Source organism: Dendrobates tinctorius, unplaced genomic scaffold (genome assembly GCF_039654945.1).
Source record: "Dendrobates tinctorius isolate UK_male_01 unplaced genomic scaffold, ASM3965494v1 ptg000010l, whole genome shotgun sequence".
Lineage (NCBI taxonomy): Eukaryota > Metazoa > Chordata > Amphibia > Anura > Dendrobatidae > Dendrobates > Dendrobates tinctorius.
Window position 1 is genome coordinate 13,758,041 of NW_027361678.1, and position 17,267 is coordinate 13,775,307.

The window sequence follows — 17,267 nt, forward strand, 5'->3', positions numbered from 1 at the left end:
CTGTTTTTTATTACATACCGTCCTGTCTTGTTAGCTGTATAATGCAATGATGGCTGAAGGAGCATGGGAAAGTGTCCTTTCTAATGGAGGAGCTGATAGACTGGTAGTCTGGTCACCGGCTGCTCCATCAGCAGTCATTTTGTATCTAAAAAGAGAAGGGATTATGTAATAAAAGAGGGCGCTGTGAATAACAAAATTAACAAGAATACACTATGTAAGAGAAAGCACTGTACATAACTGCAGAGGAAGCTATATAATAAGGGACGGCACCATCAGAGGCGGACCTACCGCCCATGCAGACCGTGCATTGCACGGGGCCCCGGGGGAGAGGGGATCCCCTTCAGCCTCCAGCACCGCATGGCTAATTATGTCAAAATTCAAATTAGCCATGTGTAGTGCAATGAGGAGAGCAGCTCTGCCGGAGGCAAAGGGGCCCCTGTGAGGCAGGGGGGCCACCGCCCCGACTCCACCCCCCCTCCCCGCATTGAAGGAGACAATGATGGAGCCTGGAGGAGAGAGCGTCAGCTTACGCTCTCTCTCTCATCATTCCCCGCTCTGCCTCTGACACAGCGGGTGCGCGATGACGTCATCGCGCTCTCACTGTGTACCAGGCAGTGCAGGAGAGGATACAGGAGCTGGGAGCAACGCAGACACGAGCAGAAGGTGAGGAGTGTTTTTTTTTTTTTAAATCATTGTGAGTACTGGACTGTGGGGCGATGCTGGGGGGCAATATACCATGCTGGGGGGGCTATATACCATGCTGGGGGGCTATATACCATGCTGGGCTGTATCATACCATGCTGGGGGGGCTATATACCATGCTGGGCTGTATTATACCATGCTGGGGGGGCTATATACCATGCTGGGGGGGCTATATACCATGCTGGGGGGGCTATATACCATGCTGGGCTGTATTATACCATGCTGGGGGGCTATATACCATGCTGGGGGGCTATATACCATGCTGGGGGGGGTATATACCATGCTGGGCTGTATTATACCATGCTGGGCTGTATTATACTATGCTGAGGGGGGCTATATACCATGCTGGGCTGTATTGTACCATGCTGGGGGGGCTATATACCATGCTGGTCTGTATTATACCATGCTGGTCTGTATTATACCATGGTGGGCTGGGCTATATATCATGTGGTGCTGGGCTATATACTATGCGGCTGTGTTATATACCATGGGGGGTACATTTTACATTATATTCTATAAGGGGAGGCTGTGTTATATAATAAGGGGGCTACATTATATTCTATGGGGAGGTGGGCTGTATTCTATTCTATTTGGGGCTACATTATATTCTATAGGGGGGCTGTATTATATTTATTATATTCTATGAGGGCTGCATTATACTATATGAGGAGGGCTACATTATACTATATAAGGGGCTGCATTATATCCTATGACGGGGTTGCCATATATTCTATGGAGGGGCTGCATTATACTATATGGCGGGGACTGCATTATATTCTATGGGGGAGTTACATTATGTTCTATACAGATATAATATCCAGCCCTGCATAGCCTCAATATTAGATAACAACAAATAACAAATAACTTTGTTGCCCTATGAAGGGTTGGGGGGCCCGAAAAATTTCTTGCACAGGGGCCCACTACAGTCTATGTCCACCCCTGGGCACCATATATAACTAGAGAGGATGGTACGTAATATGGGATGGTGTGATACATAATAAAAGAGGAAACTATGTATCTAAGGATGGTGTTATACAGAATTAGTGAGTACACTATATACTAAGGGACTGTGTTAGACATAATAAGTGAATACACTATATACTAAGGGACTGTGCTATACATAAGTATGTATACTATATACTAAGGCACTGTGTTAGACATAATAAGCGATAATGTCTTCCTCCACCTCCCCCTGTTCCTAAGTCCATTATAAGTCCCCCTTCCTCCTATCCCAATCCCCCACACCCCTCATTGTCCTCCTCCCCTCGCACCCCACTATTGTCCTCTTCCTCACCCCATCATTCCCCTCTTCACCATCACTATCATTGCTTTCTCCCCTGCCACCCCATCATTGACCATTCCACCACCTCCATCATTTTCTCCTCCCCCACCACCCCCATCATTGTCTCTTCCCCCACCACCATCATTGCATTCTTTCCCACCACCCCATCATCATTGCTTTTTCTCCCACCACCCCATCATTGCCCTTTCCACCACCTCCATCATTGTCTTTTCCGCTACCACCCCATCACTGCCCTCGCCATCACCCCCATCGTTGCCCTTTCCAACACCTCCATCATTGCCTTCTCCTCCACCACCCCCATCATTGCCTCCTTCCCCACCACTCGCATCATTGTCTTTTACACTACCACCATCATTCCCTTCTCCCCCACCCCCATCATTGCCCTTTCCACCACCTTCATCATTTCCTCTTCCCCCACATCAGCATCCTTGCCCATTCAACCACTTCCATAATTTCCTCCTCCACCACCATCCCCATCATGGCCTTTTCCCCATCACCCCCATCATTGCCTTCTCCCCATCACCCTCATCATTGCATTCTCCCCATCACCCCCATCATTACCTTCTCCCCATCACCCCATCATTGCCTTCTCCCCATCACCCCCATCATTGCCTTCTCCCCATCACCTCTATTATTGTCTTCTCCCCATCACTGCCTTCTCCCCATCACCCCCATCATTGCCTTCTCCTCCACCTACACACAGACACACACAGCACCATTCACCTTTCTGCACATTCCCCCGCAGCGCTACGCATGCACGCACACCACCATTCTTCTCCACATACACACAGCACACGTACATACAAAAAAACACATACAAAGCACCTCTCACCTGTCCGCACGCTCTCCTGCAGCCACAGCATCACCGCCTCCGGCTACTTCCTCTCTCTCTGGCACAGCTGGCCGCTGACTGATGATGTCATCCAGCAACGTCATACAGCGGCACTGCTGTCTGTTTCAAAGACAGGAAGCGCGGGTGCCGGGCAGGACGGATCCCTGCAGCTCCGCTCCGCTATTTAATCTTGTAGGCAGCGGAGCTGCTGGAATTGCTCCCTGCCTGACGCACATCAGGGCAATCAGGCCAGGGGCCCCCCAGAGCCTCAGACCTGGAAAAACAGGCCAGATGGCCCTCATTATTAGCCACCCTGCAGGGGCCCCCCTAGAGCCTCTGGCTCTGAGCCCCGATGCAGCCGCACTAGCTTTACCATAATCATTACTGCACCATTGACGGATCTCCTTTAAGGCACCAAATCGACGATAATTAAATGGACTGCTGAGACAGAGATGGCATTCCCCAGGAGCTGAAGCGGGCTCTGTGTAAACTACCAGTTCTGGTGGCACCAGACTTCAGCAAAGAATTTGTGGTCCAGACAGATGCGTCAGAAGTCGGCTTGGGAGTCCTGCTATCTCAGGAAGTAAATTGAGCAGAACATCCCATCCTGTATCTGAGCTCTCGTCATGCGAGAAAAACTATGCCATTGTCGAGGAGTGTCTAGCTATAAAATGTGCCGTGGACATGCTGAAGTATTATCTACTAGGCCAGAGGTTCAAATTTGTGTCAGACCATGCCCCTCTGAGATGGTTAAGGGAAAAGAATGGTAAGAATGACCAAGTGATTAGGTGACTCTTAGGCCTCCAGGATTTCAGGTTCCACGTAGAACATAGACCTGGGAAGTTACATGGGAACATAGATGTCCTCTCCTGAATTCCGTTTGGTGACCGAAGGTGCCAAAGCCCCCAGCTTTGGGCAGAAGTGGGGAATATGTGACAGTGTCACTGGTGCTGTATATGAGGGGAGAAATGATTTGCAAAGGTTGTTTTCCTGTGTGATGTGAAACCCATAAGTTTCCATCCAGCATGAAACGTGCTGAGAGTAAACCAGTCTTTACCAAGGGCTGGATTTTATCATGAGTAGGTGTAAGAGTTGGGCGGGATGCCTATTCACCATATCTCCGCCTCAAGGGTGTGGTTGGAGGTAGTTAAATGTCCAGCCACTGTTTTTTTTCTGTCTGGTCTGTTTGGACGAATGAAGCCTCCAGGCTGACACTCTGATGGGAGTCGTGGTCTGTGTGTCCCAGAAGGCAGGAGCCATACTGGGAAGGACTTTGTATGGACTTTTTATTTTCGTTTGTGCCAGAAAGGCTGTTTTTGTTACTATTTTGGCTTTATGGTTTATGAAGCAATAAACCACCCAGAGACTTTAATATAAAGTATTCCTGTGTCTACCATGGGGAGCAGCTGAATGAGCCAACCTTCCACAAGATGGTATAACCTGGGTATCGCACTAATATATTTAGGTACACATGATATAACCTAAAATATTTATGTACAGATGGTATAACCTGGGTATCGCACTGATATATTTAGGTACAGATAATATAACCTGAAATATTTATGTACAGATGGTATAACCTGGGTATCTCCTGGAAATATTTATGTACAGATGGTATAACCTGGGCATCTCCCATATATATTTATGTACAGATGGTATAACCAGGGCATCTCCCGTACATTTATACTGTACATTTATACACAGATGGCATGACCTAGGTATCTCCCGGATATATTAATGTACAAATGGTATAACCTGGGTAAATACACACTGCTCAAAAAAATAAAGGGAACCCTAGACATTCTTACTGAGCTGACACATGATGTTAGTGACCTTCCTATCATTTCTACCTGTTGTTTATTTCATTGGCACAACAGCAGGAGAAATTGAATCACAATCAGTGTTGGTTTCACAGAAGTGTGACTGACTTGGAGTTACATTTTGTTGTTTAAGTGTTCCCTTTATTTTTTTGAGCAGTGTATATATATATATTTTTTTTTTTGAGCAGTGTATACATATATATATATATATATATATATATATATATATAGCAAATCAACACATGGACCAGCTAACCTCTGAGCTCTGGATGGTAAATACCCGTTTCCTCTGTGTTTCACGGACCAAGACTGGGAATATATATACTGTATATATACTTTCTATATTTATATATTTGCCGATTTTTCAAGTTTTCCCTCCTACAAAGTATGGAGAGGTCTGTAATTTTTATAGTAGGTACACTTCAATGCAACATAAAAAAGCCAGGCTGGAGTTTGCCAAAACTTACCTGAAAAAGCCTAAAACATTTTGGAAGAATTTTCTCTGGTCAGATGAGACAAAAGTAGAGCTTTTAGGGCAAAAGCATCAACATAGAGTTTACAGGAGAAAAAAGAGGCATTCAAAGAAAAGTACACAGTCCCTACAGTCAAACATGGCGGAGGTTCCCTGATGTTTTGGAGTTGCTTTGCTGCCTCTGGCACTGGACTGCTTGACCGTGTGCATGGCATTATGAAGTCTGAAGACTACCAACAAATTTTGCAGTATAATGTAGGGCCCAGTGTGAGAAAGCTGGGTCTCCCTCAGAGGTCATGGGTCTTCCAGCAGGACAATGACCCAAAACACACTTCAAAAAGCACTAGAAAATGGTTTGAGAGAAAGCACTGGAGACATCTAAGGTGGCCAGCAATGAGTCCAGACCTGAATTCCATAGAACACCTGTGGAGAGATCTAAAAATGGCAGTTTGGAGAAGGCACCCTTCAAATATCAGGGACCTGGAGTAGTTTGCCAAAGAAGAATGGTCTAAAATTCCAGCAGAGCATTGTAAGAAACTCATTGATGGTTACCGGAAGCGGTTGGTCGCAGTTATTTTGGCTAAAGGTTGTGCAACCAAGTATTAGGCTGAGGGTGCCAATACTTTTGTCCGGCCCATTTTTGGAGTTTTGTGTGAAATGATCAATGTTTTGCTTTTTGCTTCATTCTCTTTTGTGTTTTTTCATTTAAGACAAATTAAATGAAGATAATAATACCAAAGAATTTGTGTTTGCAATCATTTTCAGGAAGAAACTGAATATTATCTGACAGAATTGCAGGGGTGTCAATACTTTTGGCCATGACTGTATATATACACACAGATGGTGTAACCTGGGTATCTCCCATGTATATTTATGTACAGATGGTATAACCTGGGTATCTCCCATATATATTTATGTACAGATGGTATAACCTGGGTATCTCCCATATATATTTATGTACAGATGGTGTAACCAGGGTATCTCCCATATATATTTATGTACAGATGGTGTAACCTGGGTATCTCCCATATATATTTATGTACAGATGGTGTAACCTGGGCATTTCTATTTCCTCTATATATTTATGTACAAATGGTATATCCTGGGTATCTCCCATATATATATATATATATATATATATATATATATATATATATATATATATATATATACACAGATGGTGTAACCTGGGTATCTCCCATGTATATTTATGTACAGATGGTATAACCTGGGTATATCCCATGTATATTTATTGTAAAGCAGCGGTGTCCACGCTGTGCAGTTATGAGGCAGTGACCCAAGCAAGTTCAAAACAAAAAGGTTTTTAATGTCTAACAAAACTCACTCAGTGCACAGCATGCTGTATCTTCCGGATCACAGCCGGGTAAACAAAACGCCAGTCCAGGGCAGTTGCCGTGAGCGACGTACTGCCGGGTATGCAGGGAGGGTTGCCAGTACCTTTGGCTCCACTGACCCTGTGTTAACTCGCACAGGGCGTGTTCTGCAGATCACCTGCTCTGTTTCCTCACCAGAGCAACATTGAACACTCCAACCCTCCCTGTAGGGTTTTTTGTTCCTTTTCCAACTTGTGGCCATAGGCCACTCATAAGACCTGGGCTGGAGGAAATGGACCAGACCCCACTACCTTCCTGCAGTCCGTTTCAAAAATAAAAGCCCATATCGGGTTTTCCTAAACAAACTCCTTGGTCCAAATAGTTTGACCAGGTTCGAACTTACTTTTATTCTGCCCTGCGAGTCACAGGCACATTACTGTGATCACAAGGCACTCCAGCAGATCTAATACATTTCAGAGCACATAGTGACCCTCACATATGACAACGGTCACTGCCTCACATACCCCCCCTCTGTTCAAACTTGTGGGGTTGAACATTTGTCACCATACAGGGGGCCTTTGACAGTGCATCCGCATTTCCCTGTGCTCTCCCCGCCCGATGTTCCACTGTGAAGCTGAAGTTTTGTAAGGACAGGAACCATCTGGTGCCTCGGGCATTCCTCTCTTTTGCATTTCTCATCCAGATGAGGGGTGAATGGTCCATTACCAACCGAAACTGACGCCCGAGCAAATAGTAGCGCAGGGACTCCAAGGCTCATTTAATCGCCAAGCACTCCTCCACTACGCTATAATTTTTCTCTGCCGGGGTCAGCTTCCGGCTCAAATAGATGACTGGATGCTCATCCCCATTCACCTCTTGCGACAGCACCGCTCCTAAGCCTACCTCTGAGGCATCAGTTTGGACAATAAAAGATTTCTTGAAGTCGGGGCTGACGAGGACTGGCAGTCCACACAACGCCGACTTCAGAGAGTGGAACGCTTCCTCTGCTTGAGGATTCCACCGGACCATCACCGTCTTCTTTCCCTTTAGCAGATCTGTTAGGAGTGCCGATTTCCCAGCAAAATTGGATATAAACTGGCGGTAGTACCCAATGATGCCAAGGAATGCCCTCACTTGTTTGGTACTTAAGGGCTTGGTCCAGTTTTGAATGGCCTCAATTTTGTTAACTTGAGGTTTGATAACCCCTCGGCCAATCACGTATCCTAAGTACCAGGCCTCGGTGAGACCTATCGCGCACTTTTTTGGGTTGGCTGTTAGAATCGCGGGGTTAAGAGACTCCAGCACTGCTTGTACCTGGGACAGATGAGTATCCCATTCAGTACTAAAAATGACTATGTTATCCAAATAGGCCGAAGCGTAATCCCGGTGAGGCGCCAACACAATGTCCATCAGCCTCTGGAAAGTGGCCGGAGCCCCATGTAATCCAAAAGGCAAGACGACATATTGATAGAGGCCCTCTGGTTTTATAAAAGCGGTATTTTCTTTCGCAGACTCAGTTAAGGGGACCTGCCAGTAGCCTTTTGTGAGATCCAGCGTGGTGAAGTACTGGGCCTTCCCTAATCTCTCAATTAGCTTGTCCACCCGTGGCATGGGATAGAGGTCAAATTTTGACACTTCATTTAACCTCCTGAAGTCATTACAGAAGCATAAAGACCCATCGGGTTTGGGTGTCAGGACAATGGGGCTGGCCCACTCACTTCGGGACTCCTCAATGACTCCCAACTGGAGCATTTGCTTCACCTCGGCTGCGATGGCTTGCCTTCGGGCTTCTGGTACTCGGTACGGTTTCATCCGCACCCTTACCTGGGGCTCAGTGATAATGTCATGAGGTATCACCGAGGTCTGGCCTGGCAGCCCTGAGAATACGTCCGTGCCTCCTGCCGCTGCTGTTTGGTGAGAGTCATTTATTTTAACCTGTCCCCCGGCTGTGTCCTTGGCCAGTGCCAGAGGGCCCTCTGTTGGTACGACCGGAGTCACCTCCGTGACCAAACATTCCCGGTCCTTCTAGGCCTTTAGCAGGTTTACATGGTACAGCTGCTCGGGTTTCCTTTATACTTCACTTCCCCCACTTTCCCCCGTATCTCATAAGGCCCTTGCCACTTGGCCAGAGTTTGCTCTCTGGGGTGGGTACTAGTACCAGCACACCGTCCACTTCTTTAAAGGTCCTGACTGTGGCCCTTTTATTATACGTACGGCTCTGAGCGGCCTGCACATCCACCAGATGCTCCTTTACTATGGGCCGCACGACCGCAATCCGATCCTGCATTTTTGCCACATATTCAATGACTCTCTTATGGGGAGTGGGCTCCTGTTCCCACGTCTCTTTGGCTACATCCAGCAGTCCCCTCGGGTGCCTGCCATACAGTAGCTCAAAAGGGGAGAACCCCGTGGACGTCTGCGGTACCTCACGGATGGCGAACATGAGATAGGGCAGTAACATATCCCAATCCTTTCCATCTTTGGCTACCACATTTTTTTAGCATGGCTTTGAGGGTCTTATTAAACCTCTCCACCACCCGTCGGTTTGTGGATGATACACCGATGTACGTAACTGTTTAATTTGGAGCAACTTGCACAGCTCCTTGGTCACCTTAGACATAAAAGGGGTTCCCTGATCTGTCAAGATCTCCTTGGGTAGCCCAAGGTGACAAAACATGGCAAACAGTTCCCTGGCTATTAATTTAGCCGAGGTGTGGTGGAGTGGTATCACCTCTGGATACCGGGTAGCATAGTCTACGACTACCAATATGTGTTGGTGACCCTGGGCAGATTTTACGACTGGCCCTACCAGATCCATCACAATCTGCTCAAAAGGTACCTCTAAAAGGGGCAGAGGCACCAATGGGCTCCGGTAGTTCGTGGTGGGGGAGGTCAGTTGGCACTCCGGACACGTCTCACAATACCTTTGGACCTGAGCGTAGACACCTGGCCAGAAGAACCGCTGCAGTATGCACTCCTGAATCTTTTTGGCTCCCAAATACCCTTCCAGCATGAGTGTGAGCCATGTCGAGCACCACCCGGTGGCAGGGCTGGGGCACTACCAGCTGTTCTACCACCTCACCCCTGATTTTATCCACCCTGTACAGTTGCTCCTGTTTGATTACCATCCGTGGGAACTCCATCTCCGCACCCGGTTGCTGAGCCACCCCGTTTACCTCAATTACTCTTTCCCATGCCCGTGCCAAAGTAGGACCCTGGAGCTGAGCTGTCCCGAATTTACCAGAGGACAACTCTAGTTCAGGGATCGGTGGGGTCTCCTCCACCTCTCCTGCCAATACCGCTAAGGGAAACCTATCAGGGTTACACCTGTCCCTAGGTTGGCGACCCCTATGGCAGGTATCCCTGACTCGGCGTCTTCAGGTTCAGTGCACGGAATACCATTGTCCCTGAGAGGGTTAACTCTGGTCTCCCACAGGAACCAGAACAGGGTCAAGTCTCTTCCCAATACAGTCCCATATGGAAGTCTTTACTACTCCCACCACGTTTTACTTCCCCACACAGGGTGAACGTGACCTCCGCGGTCAGGTACTCTATGTGGTCCCCAAGTATGCACACCACCCCCACCTTATGCCCATCAGGACTGTCCCCAGCAACCAGGGACCCATGCACCATAGTTACCTAACTCCCCGAGTCCAAGAGAGCGTCCATCTGGTACCCAGTAACGTGTACCTGGCACAGATGACTTCAGTACCAGCAGAGTTTGTAGAGGCAGTGCAGACTGGCTGGGCATACATAGATACCCGCAGTCCATGGGTTCAGTTGTTAGGGGGCAGTTAGCAACCACATGTCCAGGCTCTTGGCATCGCCAACACTTAAGAAATGGGGCACGAGGGAACCTTGGGGCCACGTTAGGGGACATGGGGTGGTTGACACTCACCTTCTGAGATATCCCCTCAGTTCAGGCATGATCCGTATGGGCCTTGGTGGAGGGTCGTGGATTTTTCCAGGCTCCTTAGCTGATGGGGACTTATGTGACAGCCGAAGTGGGGCAGTGTCCGTATAAAGTCTTGAGTGGCTGTATACCACTCAACCAGTCCTACCACCTGGTCCAGAGTGCCCGGGTCCCCTTGCCCCACCCAACGCTGTATGGCAGCTGACAGGGCCCTCACCAGCCGGTCGGCCACCACCCTCTCTACCATCTGGATCGGGGTTAAAGTCTCAGGCTGTAGCCATTTTGTTACCAGTTGCAGTAAGTCATAAGCTTGAGACTGAGCCGGGCGAGTCTCAGAAAAGGACCACTGGAACACCCGTTGGGCCCACACATATGTATTAACCCCCAGTCGAGCAAGGATCTCACCTTTCAGCTTCCCATAGTCCAGGGCATCGTCCCGACTGTGGTCCAGGTAGGCCTTTTGTGCATCTCCCTTCAAGAAGTTGGAGACCAGATCAGCCCACTGAGCCAAAGGCAAGTTCTCCCGCTCCGCAGTGCGTTCAAAAATGGTGAGAAAAGCCTCCATGTCGTCCTCAGGTGCCATTTTCCTCAGCGCTGAACGGACCTTGTACCGGGCTTCCGATCAGTATGTGGTGGCTGGGGATCCTGCCTCTTGCAGAGCCGCAATCTGCTGCAGAATTAAATTGTTGGTTTGCTGCTGTTCCTCTTGCAGCTTCTGCTGTCACACTTGCAAGGCGGTCAACTCTCTCAGTATTTCCTCCATCTTATCAGTCGACTTAAGCTGCAGCTTTGCAGGCCTAATATACGACATGCAGCACGCTTTGGGTATGCCTCAATTTACACTGCCCACATTCTCCACCATATGTAAAGCAGTGATGTCCACGCTGTGCAGTTATGAGGCAGTGACCCAAGCAAGTTCAAAACAAAAAGGTTTTTAATGTCCAACAAAACTCACTCAGTGCACGGCACGCTGTATCTTCTGGATCACAGCCGGGTAAACAAAATGCCAGTCCAGTGCAGTTGCCGTGAGAGACGTACTGCCGGGTATGCTGGGAAGGTTGCCAGTACCTTTGGCTCCGCTGGCCCTGTGTTCTCACACAGGGCGTGCTCTGCAGATCACCTGCTCTGTTTCCTCACCAGAGCAACACTGACCAACCCAACCCTCCCTGTAGGTTTTTTTTCCCTTTTCCAACCTGTGGCCATAGGCCACTCATAAGACCTGGGCTGGAGGAAACGGACCGGACCCCACTACCTTCCTGCAGTCCCTGCAGTTTCAAAACCGGATTTTCCGACACAAACTCCTTGGTCCAAATAGTTTGACCAGGTTCGAACTTACTTTTATTCTGCCCTGCGAGTCACAGGCACATTACTGTGATCACAAGGCACTCCAGAGGATCTAATACATTTCAGAGCACATCCTGGGGGACACATAGCGACCCCTCACATATGACACCGGTCACTGTCTCACATTACGTACAGATGGTATAACCTGGGTATCTCCTGTGCATATTTATGTACAGATGGTATAATTTGGGCATCTCCTATATGTTTATGTACAGATGGTATACTGCTTGATCTTGTCCAGTTAGGAGTCTGTGCTACCTGTGAGGCCTCTGGTGGTGTTGTTCCCTGGACCCTGCACTTTGTGGAGGTTAAATGTTATAGCTAGGTGTGTACATTGCCCATTATTTGTCCTTGTACACTGCGGGCAGGGTTACATTATTCATGCTCAATGGCTTTATGGTCTGTTCCCGTCACTGTGTAAAGGTAGTCACACTTAGCGATACACCAGCGATCCCAACGATATGGATCGCTGGTGCATCGCTAAGTGGTCGCTAGTGAGCCGCCACACAGGCAGATCTCACCAGCGACATAGCTGCGGTCGGGGGTCGCTACTTACCTGTCAGACGAGGCAATCCTGACGTCCTCCCGCCCGCGTCCACGCGTCGCTCATCGGCGCCACAGGAAGCCCAGCAGGAAGCTGATGACGAGTAACGGCCCAGGCTCTTCTCGTGCGATCAGCGATAACCAGCAGGGGAGCCGGTCGGAGGTATCACACATAGCGATATCGCTGCTGCGTCACAAAACCAGTGACGTTACAGCGATATTGCTAGCGATATCGCTTAGTGTGATGGGGCCTTTAGATATGTCCTCACACCCCTTATGCTGCCCTGGACTGATGAGATTGCCAGACATTGGCGGCTGGTGTCAGCAATGTCTGCTGAGTGCTGTCCATGGTGCTCAGTAAAGGCTAGAGCCAGGGAAATGGGGAACCGGGGCCCTTCAAATAGGGATCCAGGGCTCCTTCAGACAGGAGACGTGGTCCTGCAGATAGATTGGGGCGCTGCAGATGTGAGACCGTGGCCCTGCAGGACTGTGTGAGGAACAGTATGGGTGCTGCTCGGATTCATCACCATTGTGGTTTATGATGTGTGTGGAGATCACTGTACCCTCCAATAGTCATTTGATTGTGAGCCCTTTGGACAGGGGCTGATGTGAGTGATGACAATGCCTATCCAGCGCAGAGCTGCAGAATATATTGCTGCTATATCAATAAATACATTACGCTCATAAGGCTAGGAGTACATTACAGGTGGAAGTCCTCAGCGAGTGCAGTGATGATGGCGGGCTGCATTGTGTACTCCCTGCAGCGTGCACCCCCAGGCTGATGACCCGATTAGATCAGATAATGGAGCACAGGAGGGTCTCTCTGGAATTGTCTGTTTGTGTGTGGACTCTGTGTTATCTGATGACCTTCTTCTGTCCTGTGCAAAGTGCCTGCAGCTGAAGGATAAGTCTAGAGCAAGGCCTGTAATGCAGAATATCCCCAGCAATCCAAGTGCACGCCTGTGCCAGCCATGGGGGACTCATGCCCCCTTCATCAGGAAATACCACAAAATACATACAGGTATCACAGACATAAATAGGTTTGAAAGGACGCTGGATTTCAAAAAAATGAGCGCCAACAAGTCAGATGATGTAGTGTCAAAGTTCAATGACACCAAATGGTTAACAGTTCATCTAGGATATATTACAAAAGTATGCGCGTAGAATAAAACCACTGCAATCATACAGCATTCTCCTGGAATTTGTCTAAAGCGGCAGCGCGGAATATAGCTACAAACTCCCTTTGGATCTATCATTTCTTCTGGTCACTGAAGACCTGTGGATCTGCAGCAGCCACTACCTACACGCTCTTATCTCATCCTAACCAGGTGAGCATACTTCAAGATATACTGTCCTTTGTAACGTGGATAAGATCCTATTGCGCTTTTGTCTCCCCCCCCTTTTTTTTGCAATAGCCATGGGGGAAGCGCCTCCTGCCCTCCGTTCTATATAGGGATAGCAGGGCATGCCGCTCAGGCCGCACTTTCCTCATCTAGTCTTATTAGTGACTTGCTGCAAGACATAAAAACATCTAGATGCACATCATATGCTGCGGTCGAGAGCTCATCTAAAGGAGAGCACTACTGAGACACTGTTTGATAGCACCCACAGCTAGGGAGGTTCATTGGTTAGCACTGCAAGGCTGGGGTCCTGTGTTCAAATCCCACCGAACATCTGCATAGACGCTGTATATTCTCCCCTTGGGTTTTGTCCCAAACTACAAAGTGAATGTAGAATGAGACCTGATGGGGACAGTAATGATGTTTGTACAGCACTGTGGTATATAATGGCGCTATATAAGTGAGAAAACGAAATACACATCATGTCTGCATGTGAAATATACTGCTACATCGCCAAGTCTGAGGCCAACTAAGCTCCTGTGATTGCAGCCATTTACCAGACATAATGGAGTCATGTTTGACGTCAAGAATTGTGAGTTCAGTGCCGCAGACAGTGCACAGCGAGTGCGGGGGGCACTGCCCGCAACGTCTGCGCCTTGTGGATTCCTCCTGTGACTGTTGTCCTGAAGGATGCAGGCGTTAAGAGATCAGCACAATGGCTGACACTTCTCATCCTCCGCCACTTCTCCTTTCAGGAAACTGTTCCTTCCACAGTGAATGGACCACGGTTATAGATGATTGCCAGCTCTTATGTCTGTCGCTTATTTCTCTCCATGCATACACTTCCGTCACACACTCCTGCCCCTTATACAGGATACAAGAAGATGAAAATCTAGTTACCCTCCCATTAATGTAGGGGTAAGCCCTCACCCACTATGGATACAGACTACTCTCATTCCATACAACAGACTCCAGAATGTCGGGCAAAATAAAAAAAAACAACGGGAAGCATTCATGTCCAATGGTTCAGTAAATCATACTCTGAGCATTAGATCGCTAAGTGACTGAACCTACCTCGCCTCCCTATTAAAAGGGCTTTGTCAGCACAGAATGACTGTTCAAACTAAGCACAGGGAATCGGTGCATCAAAGCGGCCAGATAGTTAAGTGCAGCTTCCCACACTCTATCCCCACCTTTCTGTAATTCTATCAACCCAAAGCTGTCAATCAAAGAGGGGGGGGGGGGGACACAATAAACAAGCAGGTGGGAAGGTGCATGTAAATAATTGGGCAAGGTAAGGGTGCACCGATCGCCTAGACTAGGCTTAAACATCTTAATATCAGCCATGCTTACAAGTACATTGCACTATGGAGAGAATGGGATGTTAAAATCCAAGGAGTCCAGTATTTCCATCTCTGCTGGTCACTCAAGAGCTGACACATCTGTGTAGAGGCTGACAACTGGGTCAATGTCTCTGATCAGCAGCACTGTACATTGTCGTTCTCCTACTGGGAAGATCCAGTGTCTCCATACTGTGATGTCGCAGAACAGTCCTGACCGACAAGAGGATCCTGTGAGCACAGAACTGAAAACGGTCACTATTGACTTATGTGTGTTGGGATGGTGGCCACAGGTCCCGATGTCAGCGCAAAGACAGCAAAAGGACGCGAGGGCTGACGCTATGCAATTATTTTATGGTACAGGTTGGATGGCTGTTCTTGTGAATTGCTGATTGCTCAGATTTCGCCTGTGTTCCTGTAGTAATGAAAACGGTCCGGTGTATGTAGCGCTCTGGGAAATACTACATTGTGGTGGCTTACAGAAAATTCAGCAGCTTTAGCTGCTTTTGTGCCCGAGGCCTCATCCCTCCTGCTGCAGATCTCAGGAACTTTCAGAGCGGCTGCAGGGGAGGCCTGCTCAGTGACCCTCAGATTTAGGTCAGGAGCACAAGCTGAGAGCTCTGCTGCACACTGATAACATGAGACCCCAGGATCCAGGGGCACAACACAAAAAATCTGCAACACACAGATGAGACCCCCAGAATCCAGGGGCACAACACGAAAGCTCTGCAGCACACTGTTGCGACCCCAGAATCTATGGAACAACATGAGAGATCTGCAACACGCTGATGAGACTCCAGGATCCAGGGGGACAAGAGAGAGATCTGCAGAACACTGATGAGCTGAGACCCCAGGATTCAGGGACACAACACAAGAGATCTGCAGCACACTGATGAGGCTCTAGCATCCAGGAGAACAACATGAGAGAAATTGCTCTGCAATATACTGGTGAGACCCCAGGATCCAGGGCAACATGAGAGCTCTGCAGTACACTGACGAGACTGCAGGATCCAGGGCAACAGAAGAGCATTCTGCTGCACACTGATGAGACCACAGAATCTAAGGCGACATTGTGAGTGCTGACCGACCTGCTAACTCAGATATCCTGGTCTGTTGTGCAAGGCCCCTCATTCTTACATCATTGTCTCTGGTATCTGTACAGAGGAGAGAAGCGTCACTGACCTCAGGATGCCACCAATTAACACTATCAGTAAATGTCAGGCCCTGGCTTGGAGCATCCAAGCTCCATCTGATGGTTCTGTTGAGTATAAAGGGCTAACCTAAGAGCCAGGTAATGAACAGATGGGTTCTGGTTCAATAGTGGCATCAGTAGGACGTCTCCTGGTGTGATACTAGTGTAATTCATGTCCTAAGAGCTAGTAGTCAGTGATGTCATCTCTCTGGCTCCATCTGTAGGTGGGTGTACCTTATATAGATGGCTGGCTTTGAGCGCAGGTATTAGAGGGCCTCGGAAGGCTCAAATATGAATCATGGCCTTGTACACAAAAATCAGGATTAAGCCTGTATCACACATCAGTTTTTTGCTTCAGTTAAAATCCGCTAAAATGGCGGACAACGGATCCGTTCTTGGGACCGTTATTTCAACGGATCCGTCGAAGGAAGAATTTTAAAGGAATCGCTGCCTGGGGGGAGGAGGAGAGAGAGAGAGAGAGAGGAGAGAGAGAGAGGGGGAGGGGAGAGAGAGAATTTTTTCGCTGCCAGAACAGAGTTTAGGGTTAAATTTCCGAGCGAGGCAAATCCTCCGGGCATGCGCAATGTCAAATGCGGATCCGGCCGCCGAAAAAACGTTGCATGGTCCGTTCGGGCATGTCGGCGGACGCCAAAGTTTTGGCGGATCCGCAAAAAAAAACCGGATCGAATGGATGGACATCCGTCAAGATCCGTCGGTAATGCAACTCAATGGGAAAAAAAACAGATGCGCCAAGCAAAATGGCGGATCCGGTTTTTTTTGCACAACGGCGGATTTAAAAAAAATGATGTGTGAAACAGACCTTAGAGATGAGAACAGCCATAAGGTATCCACACCCTGAACAGAGACATCCCAGAATCCTGTGTGACAAAACAGCACAACCAGGATCCAGGTAACGAGACCCAACAAAACATGGGTCAGATCCAGGCGAGGAGAAATCGACAAAACATGGGTCAGATCTAGGTGAGGAGAAATCGACAAAACATGGGTTAGATCCAGGAGAGGGGAACCCAACAAAACATGGGTGTCACGGGTTTACCGCGAGAGAGGAGCCAGAAGCCCGCCACATCTGATTTCTCCTACTACTGCACTGACTAGAAGAACATTACCTTCA